The sequence below is a fragment of the Phocoena phocoena genome, chromosome 2 (genome assembly GCF_963924675.1).
Source record: "Phocoena phocoena chromosome 2, mPhoPho1.1, whole genome shotgun sequence".
Taxonomy (NCBI): domain Eukaryota; kingdom Metazoa; phylum Chordata; class Mammalia; order Artiodactyla; family Phocoenidae; genus Phocoena; species Phocoena phocoena.
Window position 1 is genome coordinate 73,769,811 of NC_089220.1, and position 13,907 is coordinate 73,783,717.

Genomic DNA, 13,907 nt, shown 5'->3' on the forward strand with positions numbered 1-13,907 from the left:
TCTGCCTGAGCCTGATCCCTGCTAGGATCCAGTCATGTCTGGACATGCCAGGCCACCCAGGACCTTCTGTTTATAAGAGATTCGATGGTAAGGGCACGAAAGAGCACTGGACACTATGGGGGGAAATTAGGAACACAGAGCAGGGTCTGTCTGGAAGATTTATCCTCTGGCCCAGACTCACTGCAGAGAATGTCTGTGCTATTATCACTGTGACCTCTGGGAGACACAGACTCCACTCAGTACTGGTACCCAGTGACCAAGTGACACACTCAAAACCTTGGAGGGATTCTCCTCCACGGAATACAACTCTGCACGCCGTGAGTCCACAAGACACGACTTACACTGACAGCTAAGACACATGCAGGATGACATCAATAGGTGTGACACATGCAGGATGACATCAATAGGTGTGGTGGGCAACCTCCAAGAGGGTCCCAATGACCTTGCCTCTTGGTATCACACCCTTGTCCCCTTCCACATGTGCCATGGTTGAACTCTGTGACCAATAGCATATTGATAGGGACAGAGCAAAGGGACAGATAGTAGGTGATTAAATAGTTAATCCCACTAAGGGATTGTAAGTAGAGAAAAAAGGCTGGGAGACCCCTGTAAGTTAACGATCACTCAAGAAAGCAGGTTTGCTTAACCCCAAAACCAAGCAGGCTTGCTTATCAACAAAACCATGCAACAGAAGCATGAGACATGCCCCAAAACAATGAAAGAATTGCGACTGAGAACCACATCCTGCCCAGTGAGGTCAGTAAGTTAGTGATTCCTAGGACATGCTCCTCTGCGTACAGTAAAACAAAAATATAACGAAAAGGTGACATTATACTGAAACCTGAGATGATTTACCATATTTTAATATATGTTACCACTTTTTTGCTCATTTCCATTGAACCGTGACAGTCCCAGTTTGACCATGTAGGAGCAAGAAAACTCCCCCACCCGACGTGGAGGAGGAGCTGATGATAAAAGTGTGACGTCTACTCAAGAATGAGGAAGAAGGGGACTTCCCTGGTGGCACAGTGAGTAAGAATCTGCCTGCCAATGGAGGGGACACGGGTTCAATACCTAGTCTGGGAAGATCCCACATGCCACAGAGAAACAAAGCCCATGTGCCACAACTACTGAGCCCATGCTCTAGAGACCATGCTCCACAACAAGAGAAGCCACTGCAATGAGAAGCCCGTGCACCACAGTGAAGAGTAGCTCCCACTCTCCACCGCTAGAGAAAGCCCGTGCGCAGCAACGAAGACCCAATGCAGGCAAAAATATAAATAAATAAATAAATAAAGCAATTGTACTCCAATAAAGATATTTTTAAAAAATTTTTTTAAAAGACTGAGGAAGAAGGTGGTCTTTTCCCCCTCCCCACTTTTCCTTTGATTATAAAAATGTAACCCACTAAATACTCAGAGCAGTGCAATGCTCACCTGTCTGCTTGTAAGCCTCACAAGCGTCCTATTCCAATAAAGCACTTCTTATCTATCACTTTGCCTCTCTCTGAATTCTTTCTGTGCTGAGACATAAAGAACTGGAGGGCTTCCCTGGTGGCACAGTGGTTGAGAGTCTGCCTGCCGATGCAGGGGACGTGGGTTCGTGCCCCAGTCCCGGAAGATCCCACATGCCGCAGAGGGGCTGGGCCTGTGAGCCATGGCCTCTGAGCCTGTGCATCCAGAGCCTGTGCTCTGTGACGGGAGAGGCCACAACAGTGAGAGACCTGCGTACCGCAAAAAAAAAAAAAAAAAAAAAAAAGAACTGGAGCTCCTTGGAGCCCCCCGAGACACATTTCTGCAGTTTCAATATGGCAGGAGCCATGGCATGCCACTTCCAAGGCTTGGCCATAAAAGACCAAGATCATGGCTTCTCCCTTGCTCCCTCAGATCACTCACTCAAGGGAAAGGCAGTTGTCTGTCTTGAGTAGCCCTATGGAGAAGGCTGCTTGGCGGGAAACTGAGGCTCAGCCACGTAAGTGAGCCCTCTGGAGGTAGACCCACCAGTCCCAGTTGAGCCGTCAGATGGCTGCAGACCTGGCCAACGTCTCTACTGCAACCTCATGGGAGATCCTGAGCCACCAACTAAGCCAGCCTTAGATTCCTGACCCTCAGAAACTGTATGAGATAATAAATGTTGGCTGGTTTAAGCCACTGTAACAATAGATAATAAAATAACATTCTTCTAACACAGTTATAAACAAATGGAATTTAATGTAGTAAATCCTACTATGTAAATATGGACAAAACTTCAAATGTATGTAATGGAAAGAAAATGCTTAATAATGCTAAGGTATATTCATGGTGGGGGGAAAGTGTATTGTCTAAGAGATATATTGGGAGGATTTAAGAGATTTCTTTGGAGAATGCTGATACTTTCTCATTCCCCAATCTCCAGGGAAAGGATAGAAAACTACCTTCCAACATAAACCTATTGAGAGATGGCTTCCAGGGCCCACTGGAGAGCCTGGTGTGTGTTATCTGCAGTTGGAGGGGATCCGAGACTCCTGCCTAACTCAGGCCTAAGAAAGCTGAAGCTGCCTGTGGCCACAGGACAGGGGACCTGCATTGCCAGGGTTTGTAAGAGGGTTGAGGGTTTTCCATGCAATAAATGTTTGCCACTCAGGAGAGGGGAAGCCAGGCTGGAGCCAGTTTAAGATCTTCCCAAGAACACCACATGGAGAGTGCAGAGGTTCCAATTGTTGGTGTATTGGTGACCACCAGATCCAGATGGGGTGGGGTGGGGGCAGCAGCCAGAGGAACAGAAGCCAGAGGAGGTGGGAGAGTAGGAGGAGGGGAAGATGGGAAGGCGGAGGAGAAGTCTTACCTAAGAATGCAGTGTGAAGTGTCGATTATTATCTTGGTTGGACATTTAAGTTTTTTTATTATGAGGGTGTTTCAGCATGTAAGAAGATCCATCACCTAGATTTAATGATTGTTAATGTTTGTATATTTGCTTCATCTTTTTTTCTAAGGTGTTTTGGGGTAGCTTGCAGACATCAGGGATTCCATATCTCTAGATACTTGAGACTGCTTCTGCAGAGAACAGGGGCGCTTTCTTGCAGCTGCAGCAATGCTGTCACGCCTAGTGGGGTTAACGGTGATTCTCTGGAGTCTCCTGGTTTCTGACACATATATAGTTTCCTTAACTGTCTCCTAAGTGTCTTACATATATATGTGTGTCTTACATATACATATATATGCACAGAAAGATAAACAGGAAACTTTTAACTTCTAACTTGAAGCTGTTATTTGTGACTTAAAGCGACACAAGACTTCCCAAAGAAGGAGCAGAATTCCATTCAGGAGTGGAAGAATTTTATCCCTGCTGAATAAATCTGAAAGAAATGACAGAAAACAAAGGAGAAATGTGTATTTTCATAATTTCCTATATAAGAGAGAAGTTTGCATTTCGTGAAGGTACAGACACTGCCAGAAATATGCTGTAATAACTTTATTCACATCTTTGTAACCCAGATGTTCAGACACTGCACAGGAGTCACATACATTGCTGATATGTGTGTAAATTGGTACAAAGGCTATGCAGGGTGATGCGGCAGTATCTATCAAAAGCATACGCTCTTTGATCCAACAATCTCTTCTCTAGGATTTATTCTGTGCATATCCATGCCATGTGAAATGACCAAGTAAAAGGGTATGCCTTGCAGCATTGTTGGCAGAAGATTGGAAACAATTTTCAAGTCCATCAGTGAGGGATTATATATATATATATACACACACACACATATGTATAATTTACATATACCTATATTTACAACATCTATATATATTTTGGCTTCACCATGCAGCTTGCGGGATCCTAGTTCCCCAACCAGGGATTGAACCTAGGCCCCAGCAGTGAAAACGCCAAGTCCTAACCACTGGACCACCAAGGACTTCCCATATACCATATTACTTATATTTACATGGTATATATTATTATATATTATATATGGTATATATAATTGTATATAGTATACATATATGGTATAGTGTTCCAAAGCAGGAATACTGTAGAATGTGCTAGGCAACCAGAAAGAATGAAGCTAGATGTACAGATAGACTCTTAAGTGCAGGTGGAGGGGCTGAGTGCACGTGCTGTTGTCATACCACAGCTTGTCCTCCTTACCCATCCTCCCCTTCTGGCCTCACTCTCTTCCTGAGAGTACAGGCTCTCTTGTTCTCCTGCTCAGGTTGGGTTCAGCCTTTGGGACGCAGGGAGGGAAGAGAGCATGGAATGGGTATTTAGCCCCTGCCTCTTCCCTGGGATACCCCAGCTGGCTGTGTTGCTCATACTGGGTCACTGTGCCATCTCACTCAACTGTTGCTGGCCCTGGCTGGTTACTGCATTCTCCCTGGGCTTCTCCTATGTCCTGCCCACACTTTCGTAAGCAGTCCATTCATTAAAGTCAACTCAAATGACTCGTTATTTGTGCCACCTGTTTTCTGTCAGGGTTCTGACTGATACAGTTTTTAGCACTTATGTAAAAAAAAAAAAATGCATGTTGGTGGGGGGCACGGGGGGGACATGCGCTTATATATGCTTAGAACATCTCCGGAAACCTGCACAGAAACTGCTAACAGTGGTGCCTCTAGGAAGTGGTGGCTTGGGGAGCAGAAGAAAGGGATATTCACTTTTACTGTATAATTTTTGTTCCTTTTGAATTTTGTACTATATGCATGTATTACTTACAAAATAAGTTTTGTGAATATTTTAATTGAATGAATGTGACATGTAACATTGTTTGTTTTTTGTTTTGTTTTGTTTTTTGCGCTATGCGGGCCTCTCACTGTCGTGGCCTCTCCCGTTGCGGAGCACAGGCTCCGGACGCGCAGGCTCAGCAGCCATGGCTCACGGGCCCAGCCGCTCCGCGACATGTGGGATCTTCCTGGACCGGGGCACGAACCCGTGTTCCCTACATCGGCAGGCGGACTCTCAACCACTGCGCCACCAGGGAAGCCCGTGACACGTAACATTGTAAGTATAAGGTGTACAGTGCGTTACTTTCATACATTTATATATGGTAACATGATTGCCGATGTAGCACTATTTATCACATTATACAATTACAGTACAATATTATTGTCTGTATTCATCATACTGTGCATTAGCTCTCTACAGCTTATTTTCTACTTGTTTCAAGTTTGTACCCTTAAACACCATCACTCTTATCAGCACCCCCATCCCCTAGTCACCATCACTTTACTCTCTGTTTTTTACAGGTTTCACTTTTCTAGATTTCACATATAAGTGATGCCACCAGTACTTGTCTCTGCCTGACTTATCTCACTTAGCATAATGTATTCAAGGCCCATCCATGCTGTCACATACGGGAGGATATATTTCTTGTGGCTGAATATCAAAAATAAATTTTGGGGCTTCCCTGGTGGCGCAGTGGTTGAGAGTCCGCCTGTCGATGCAGGGGACACGGGTTCGTGCCCCGGTCCGGGAAGATCCCACATGCCGCGGAGCGGCTGGGCCCGTGAGCCATGGCCGCTGAGCCTGCGCGTCCGGAGCCTGTGCTCCGCAACAGGAGAGGCCACAACAGTGAGAGGCCCACGTACCGCAAAATAAATAAATTTTAATTTTTCTTTTACAAAATAATTTAAAAAATAAAGACTGCAGAGGGACAAGGTGACAGAAGGCATCACATGCAGCTGTCCCTGCAGTGCGCAGAGCCCTCCTTCTGTAGGAGCAGCTGCCTCTCCTGGCAGATACTCCAAGCTGCCAACTGAAGAAGGAAGGAAGGAAAGGGGGAAGGGAGGGAGGAGGAAGGGAGGGAGGAGGGAAGGAGGAAGGGGGGAAGGAGGGAGGGAGGGAGGGAGGAGGGAAGGCAAGCATAATTAGCAGGCTTCTTACACTATACACTACAGACAAGGGGTACAATGTTTTGAAAAAAATTGGTACATTTACTCAGAGCATTTTCTGATTGATGCTCATTGGCAGGCGAGGGGTTCAAGCTAAGAGCAGGAATCTCACAGCCTCCATCAGCGTGCATGTTGGCCACACCTTGTCCATCCCCTGTGGAGCTCAGAGTCACGGTGACCAGGATAGGGTCTGCTGGGGATGCTCACCCAGGTCCACTCTTTAATCCCTCTCTGACATCCTTACCACCCCACCTACAGAGCCCTAACCAGCCTTGGCCCATTAGAGTCCTAGCAACAGAGCAGGGAGTCTGGCTGGGGGGCCCGGTCCACCTGCTCCAGGCTTGTCTCCTCCTCCCGCTTCTCCACTGCTGCGGCCCTTTACTCAGCAAGTCTCTATTTTTATCGCGCTCATTATACTGCAGGGCTCTTCATTTTCATCTCATTATTGTTGGCAGGGTCATCCAGAGGCTTCGTTACCCGGGAGACAGGGAGGGGGGCTGCACACTCAGCTCTTCCCCAGGCGTGGCTAAACCATCATCTGACAATCAGGGTGGGCTCTCTCTTTTCGGACTGTAGGGTGACCGCCAGAGCCCATCAGCTGTTGCAGCTCTTCCTCCTTCCAGAGCATCTGGTTCAATCACAGTTCCCTGCATTGATCCTTCCCTGCTTATCCAGAAAGGGAGAAACGTGTCTATATTTTATAGGCAGATATATAATTGATAGAGCAAACAGAACATCCATACAAGTCCTCGGTGTGAATATTTCAGAGAAGGAAAATGTCTAGAGGTAACAGACTGCAGTATTAGGAGCATGTGGAATAGAAACACGCCTGCCCTAAAGAGCACGTGTTGCTGCTACTTCCAAAGGCTGTGGCTAGACGAGAAGTCTCCAAAGCACATTTGCAGAAAGGCTCCCGGTGCTCTTGCCCCAGACTCCACAGCAGCAACTGGAAACAGACGATGATCTCTAGGAGGTGGCCACGAGGAAAAGGAGGGGCCAAGGCACTGCCGTTGAGAGGGACTGGTGCTTCACCTCTGTCCCCAGCACTGTTTCCATCTGAGGGTCCTGCCCCCACCCTCTCCCTCACACTCTGCTCTCCTATGGCAGGGACAGAGGGCCCCAAGCCCTCACACCTGTGCCTCTCCTCGTGTGCTGTCTCTGCTGGAGCTGCTCCTTCTCATCCTATAAAACTCCCACGGCAAATGTCGCTTCTTTAGTGAACCCTTCCTGGCCCCCTATCCTATACCCCTCGGGCAGAGTTAAACATGTTTTCCTCTGAGATTCTTTGTTCCAGGATTGTTATGGTTGGTTGTTTGCTGCCTGATTGTCCCACTGCTTTTTAAAAATTTTTTTTTTTTGCGGTATAGGGGCCTCTCACTGTTGTGGCCTCTCCCGTTGCGGAGCACAGGCTCCGGACACGCAGGCTCAGCGGCCATGGCTCGCGGGCCCAGCCGCTCCGCAGCATGTGGGATTCTCGCGGACCGGGGCACGAACCCGTGTCCCCTGCATCGGCAGGCGGACTCCCAACCACTGCGCCACCAGGGAAGCCCTGTCCCACTGCTTTTATATCACCAGACTTTGCTGGATGCTTGACGCACAGAGCACAGCTTAGTTGAGTAGTACTGCACCCAGAGTGGTAATTAGAGACAATTATGTAAAGCGCCTAACAACTAATGGTCTGCTTTGTGCCGGGCACTGTGCTGAGAACTTTGCAGGCTCTCTCCCCCTTAATCCTCACCACAACCCGAGAGGTGGGTGCTCTTATTCCCCATTCTACAGAGAAAGAGAGTAGATGAAGGTAAGTACCACACTCAAGGCCACGCAGGTAGAAATGGATAGAAATTCAACTTCAGTCCAAGTCTGTCTGATTCCATAACATTTGCTCATCTCTTAAATTTTTAAATAAAGAAATAATACCCACATGTGGTGAGGAATAAGAAGAATCCAAACTCCATTAAAGGATAAAAAGTAAGCCATCCTCCTACCTAGATCAACAATCTCACTCCCAGAACCAACCACTCTTGTCAACTTCCTTTTTCCTTCTAAAAATAATCTCTGCATACACCCTTCTATAGATCTCCTCTCATTGCACACGCAGTAGCACACTCTATAGACTGTGCCACACCTTGCGTTTTTCCCTTTTAACTTTCATCTTGGAGTTTTTGTCTTGGAGTAGTTACAAACCTATGCCCATGTTTGTTTTTTGTTTTTTTAATTTTAAAGATACGCTTCCCTGGAGGTCCAGTGGTTAAGACTTCACCTTCCGATGCAAGAGGTGCAGGTTTGATCCCTGGTCGGGGGAGCTAAGATCCCACATGCCTCGCGGCCAAAAAACCAAAACATAAAACAGAAGCAATATTGTAACAAATTCAATAAAGACATAAAAAAAACAAGATACAGAGTAGTCCATAAATGGATGTATTATAACTTATTTAATCATCCCCTGTTAAACATGGCCTATTGTTGGGCATTTAGGTGGTTTCCTGCCTTTTACTATTATACATGGGGCTATAAAATGTGTTCTTGTCCATAAGCCGCAACACAAGTTATATTACTTTACATGTAAATCCTCGGTCCTTCTGGAAAATTTGGCATAACAAATGGGGTAGGGATCCAGTACAGATGTTGGCCACTATACTCTACTATGGCCAATGATCTTACCTGGGACATAGCAGGTGCTTGTAAATGGTTATCAGTGACAACGATGACGAAGATAATTACAGCAGCATCCACTGGAGCATATCATCAGGCAATGTTTATTGAACATATGAGCATGCAGCTAATCCACATTAAGCATTAAGGATGGCTACCCGGAAGCCGTCTAAACGTTGGAGTGACTGAGTTCTAAAAGTCACTTACCCATCAGAATGAATGAGTTTGCAAACTTCCTAAGAGCAGGTTTTGACATGGGAGAGGAGAAAGACATCACATGGATGCAGTGATAGGATGCACCAAAGTGTGATGACCCAGGATGGAGGAGCTTCTGAAGACATACTCTGTGATTTGTGTAAGACATTCCTTGCGGACTGGTTCAGAAGAACCACTGCTAGGGGTCAAAGGCTAATTGGACAGCTGAGGGCTGGAGGAAATGGAGGCATGTACTTGCACTAGGTGAGGTGTTGGCCAAAGAGGTCAGGCCACCAGCTGTCAAATCAGAGCACTGAACACAGAACTGACCCCTAGGTTACATGAGAACATAAAGGGCTTATGATGGGCAGTTGGAGGCTTGTGATCTGTGCTTGTTGGATAGAAGATGGAGGATGCAGGACTTCTCTGGTGGTCCAGTGGTTAAGAATCTGCCTGCCAGTGCAGGGGACACGGGTTTGAGCCCTGGTCCGGAAAGATCCCACATGCTGCAGAGCAACTAAGCCCATGCGCCAGAACTACTGAGCCTGCGCTCTAGAGCCCGCGAGCCACAACTACTGAGCCCACATGCCACAACTACTGAAGCCCGCATGCCTAGAGCCTGTGCTCCACAACAAGAGAAGCCACCGCAGTGAGAAGCCCACGCACCGCAAAGAAGAGTAGCCCCCGCTTGCCGCAACTAGAGAAAGCCTGCACGCAGCAACGAAGACCCAACGCAGCCAAATAAATAAAATAAAATATATATTTTTTAAAAAAGGGCTTCCCTGGTGGCGCAGTGGTTGAGAGTCCGCCTGCCGATGCAGGGGACGCGGGTTCGTGCCCCGGTCCGGGAGGATCCCGCATGCCGCGGAGCGGCTGGGCCCGTGAGCCATGGCCACTGAGCCTGCGTGTCCAGAGCCCGTGCTCCTCAACGGAAGAGGCCACAACAGTGAGAGGCCCGCGTACCGCAAAAAAAAAAAAAAAAAAAAAAAAAAAAGATGGAGGATGCCACAAGAAAGAATTGTAATCCCCGTCACCTGTAAGGATTGTCTTCGTGAGATGCTCTCTTATCTAGGTGGGTTGAAGTGCAAACCACACCAGCAGGGGATCCCTGGGAGGTGAAGATGAATAGCTCTGGGCTGGGATTACCGATCTCCACATAATAGGTGTACACGGTGGAAGAGCAGGGCAGAGGCTGCTCCCAGGCCTGGAGTTGATGGAAACAAGCAAACCCCCTGCTGGGCAGGCATAGGAACATCTGCAGAGAATAACTGAACAGTAAGTCGTGTTCCCAAGCTCCGTATGAGGACTCGGTAATAAAACATCATAATAACAGCTAAAACCTACCATAAACCAGGCCCAGCTGTTAATTCATTTAATTCTATTTTACACATGAGAAAACTGAGTCATACAGAGTTTGACCCTCCAGAACTGGAGTCATGTCTTGCATCTATTATAAAAATTTGGTTATGAGTTTAGTCCTGAGGGTTGCTCTTACAGACCACCTTCTGTCTCCTAAGATGTGGCCTTCACCAGGATAGCCACCAGCAGGATGGGCAGACCTTAGGTCATGTCTGTGACTTTCCTAAGACACTCCAGGAACAGAGAGATCTCAGTACCACTCTGCTCCTCTCTAGCCCTTCAGGGTGAGGCCTGCAGTAGAGACACAGGCTGATTCTTTGAATAACCCAACCACGGAATAGTGAGGTAAGAGCACTGGCCTGGGAGTGAGGAAGCCCAGGGCCAGGGGATGGATAGACTAGAGAGAGCGCCTGGGAGGAAGGAAGGAGGTGGGCAAGGCTCCTGACCCAGCTCTGCAAAGTAACCAGCTATGGGCTGAACACAGAGGTCACGGGACCCACCTGTGTCTGGCAGACCCCAGCAGGAGCTGGGCAAATGCTGGGGACAAGCAGAGAGCGTGCACAGGCCTCTGGCCTCATACCGCCAACACCTTGCCATCGGCAAAGCCAGGATACCCCAACATGGGAATTAGGAAGCTTCACTTCAAGTTGGCAGCAAGCAAGTTGCTTGTCTCCACAGTCCTGGGAGGGGTGGGGTGATTTCTACAGAAGAGCACTTATTTAGTTGTGGGTCATTTCCTAGGAATGTGCTGCTTCCTCCTCTCCGCCCCCTCCCCCCACCCGGGGCTGGACAGATCTGCCCTGCTCTGGCTTTGTCACGGCTCCAGGCACATATCAGCTGGCCTGGCCGGGGGTAAGCAAAATACAGAGTCAGAAAAAAGAATGAAGCTGAAAAGAATGGGGCTTCGGCAGCCCCAAACCTCAACACCGCCAGCCCTAGACCCACCTGTCACACCCATCCCTCGCTCACTGCTCACAGAGAGAAGGCAGCGAACAGTCAAGCTGTCCCCTTTCATCAGCCACACTCGTGACAATCATACTGTCCCCAGGCCTCCGTCCTTGCTGTGGTCTGTGAGGTGCTTTGGAGCTGTCCTTCCAACCCCCACAGGTTGTCATGGTGCCTGCTGTTCAGACTCTTCATTGGACAGAGCCGCAGACTGTCTCCATGGCAATAAAAAGAATCTGTGGAGAAAGGATGCTGGCCTTGGAAATATACTCACAGGAACACTCCTGGGAAATAAGCTCCTCTAAGGGGGTCAGGAGACATTCCCCTCCTGAAGATTTAGTTCCTCAGCCATTCCACTGGCCTGGGGAACCCGGCTCTCTAATGGCGGTGCCATCATCCTTGTCTACTCGCCAGCCACAGAGGATTCCAACTCCAGACTCCTGGCTGCACCAGCAAAAACTGCAAGTCAGGATAGCGTGGTTGAGAGACAGAACACCTGCCCTTCTCGTGCTCCACAGCTAGCGTCCCTGCCCACCCCACTCCTCCTGGGACCTCTCCCTGCCACCCTCTCTCCCCCTCTGACAGGACCCTCGGCCTCCCTACTAAGGTGTGAGCTGATACAGCTGAAAACAATGTCTCCCCTCCTCCCATATACCTGTGTGTTATTACAGAAGCTTTGATAACGAAAGAGATCTCTACTGGTCCACTCCAGTCTTTGGGAAATATTTCAGTTCTTAACCCCCAACAAGTGAAGGCAAGAGGGGCACTGAGTCTCCCTGAAATGTTTGCCATGGAGTTAGCTGGTGCACTTTAGGAGTACAGGGAAGAAAGGAGTGAGAGGAGGATTCTGAGACGACTCAATCTGATATGGGCTGTTGGGCTCTGTTGTGAATGGGATGATGGTTTCTTTTGCTTGGCATCTCATACTCCTTCCTGGTGCCTGTTAAAAGGAACTCTCCCAATGTGAGCCAACTATGTTCTCAATAAGCTGTTTGGCCAAGGGGACCATTTGCTTTAGATGATAAAATCTAACCCAGGACACTCAAGACCCAAAATGCCCAGTGCTCTGGTCAAGATTACTGTTGAGATATCCAGTGGTTAAACCCCAAGGCTCCACATCTCAGTCCCACACCTGAGGTGTATCAGGTCACCAAGGCCCCAGTCTCACCACCAGTGTCTTTTGTCAATTGTCTCCAGAAGCTGGGTCAAAATGGGACAAAAGGGTGCCCTGTCTTCCTCCCCTCCCAGGTCCTCACATTCTAAACTGTCCTGATTTTTACTCAGGGAAAAGCAAAGGGAGTTGTTAATATGTAAATTTCACCATTTTTTTTTTAATTCTTTTTTTTATTTCTTTTTGTGGTACGCGGGCCTCTCACTGTTGTGGCCTCTCCCGTTGCAAAGCACAGGCTCCAGACGCGCAGGCTCAGCGGCCATGGCTCACGGGCACAGCCGCTCCGCGGCATGTGGGATCTTCCCGGAGCGGGGCACGAACCCGTGTCCCCTGCATCGGCAGGCGGACTCTCAACCACTGCGCCACCAGGGAAGCCCTAAATGATTCTATTTTTTGACAAGTAGAACATTCGCTTGTTGAAAGACCCCAGCCCATCTCTATTAGTGTGTAATGAGTTTATTCTGAGTTTCCTCTCAGATCTTCCTTTCCTGCCTTCTCCTCATTTCAATCCTCTGCTTTCTTCTGGGAACCCCACGGGACAGCCACGTGGACTGCTCAAACTATTAACCATAGATCCGAGATCTGGCGGCTTGAAAGCCTCCAGTGAAAATTTCTGAAGGCTATCATTTGGGGGAAGTGGACTAATTGTTATTTGCGGAAGAGGAGAGATTGTGTTTCTTCCTGGGGCCTCACTGGAGCAATGGTTGAGTGTTTTGTCCTTGAAACATATCTGAGACCCTGGATGGTTACTTCCTGGAAACCTGTGGTGGACACTTTAGGTGCCCTGACTCACCCCTTTCGCCTTCAGCCTGATTTCTGACATGGACGGGTGGATTGTATCTGTGAGCCTTGCTACACTGCAGAAAGCATCTTTCTCTTTGACTGGAACTATGGGGGTGTGATAAACCCAGGGGCCGCTCTCGATGGATGGGAGATGAAGCACTCTGTCAAACGCTCTGCTACCAGCCTTAGGGTGGACACTTCCCACCTGAGAGGCATTCCATATTCTCCTTGGGCTGTTGGAAGTTGGGGAACAGATTCTGTGGCAAGCAGTGCCACCCTCCCTGCACGGGCTTTTTTTTTGGTTGTGCCAGGTCTTAGCTGCAGCAGGTGGGCTCCTTAGTTGCAGCATGCATGTGGGATCTAGTTCCCTGACCAGGGATCGAACCCGGGCCCCCTGCATTGGGAGCATGGAGTCTTATCCACTGCACCACCAGCGAAGTCTTTGTATGGGCTTTCCTTACTTCCCTGATCACTCACCACTCCCTCCCTCACTCCTGCTTCCTCCCATCTCCCGCCCAAAAGCCCTTGTCTCTGCTTTCGAGAGAAACCAAACTAAGACAGACCTGCAGAGAGAACTGGGCTGACAGAGCCTGGCCATCACTTTGTCATGGAGGGTGATTGAGAGACAGATGGGGATTCACATCTCAGCCTTGCCTTTTACAAGCTGCACGTGTGTAGACAAAACCTCTCTGGAGCAGGTTGCAATTGGAAAACATCAAAGATTTATGATAAAATGATCAGCAAAGGGAGACATTTTACCCACTGGGATTCACAGGGACCCATCCTGCAGAGGGGAGAGCATCTTTTGGCCCTCAATGGCTAAGGCAACGGAAACTCTAAACTTGAGTCCAGGCACCAAGGGCACACACAACAGCCCAGCCCAGCATGGCTCCTTCAGTCCCTCTACTGCCTCCACATGGTGTCCCATCCCCACATGT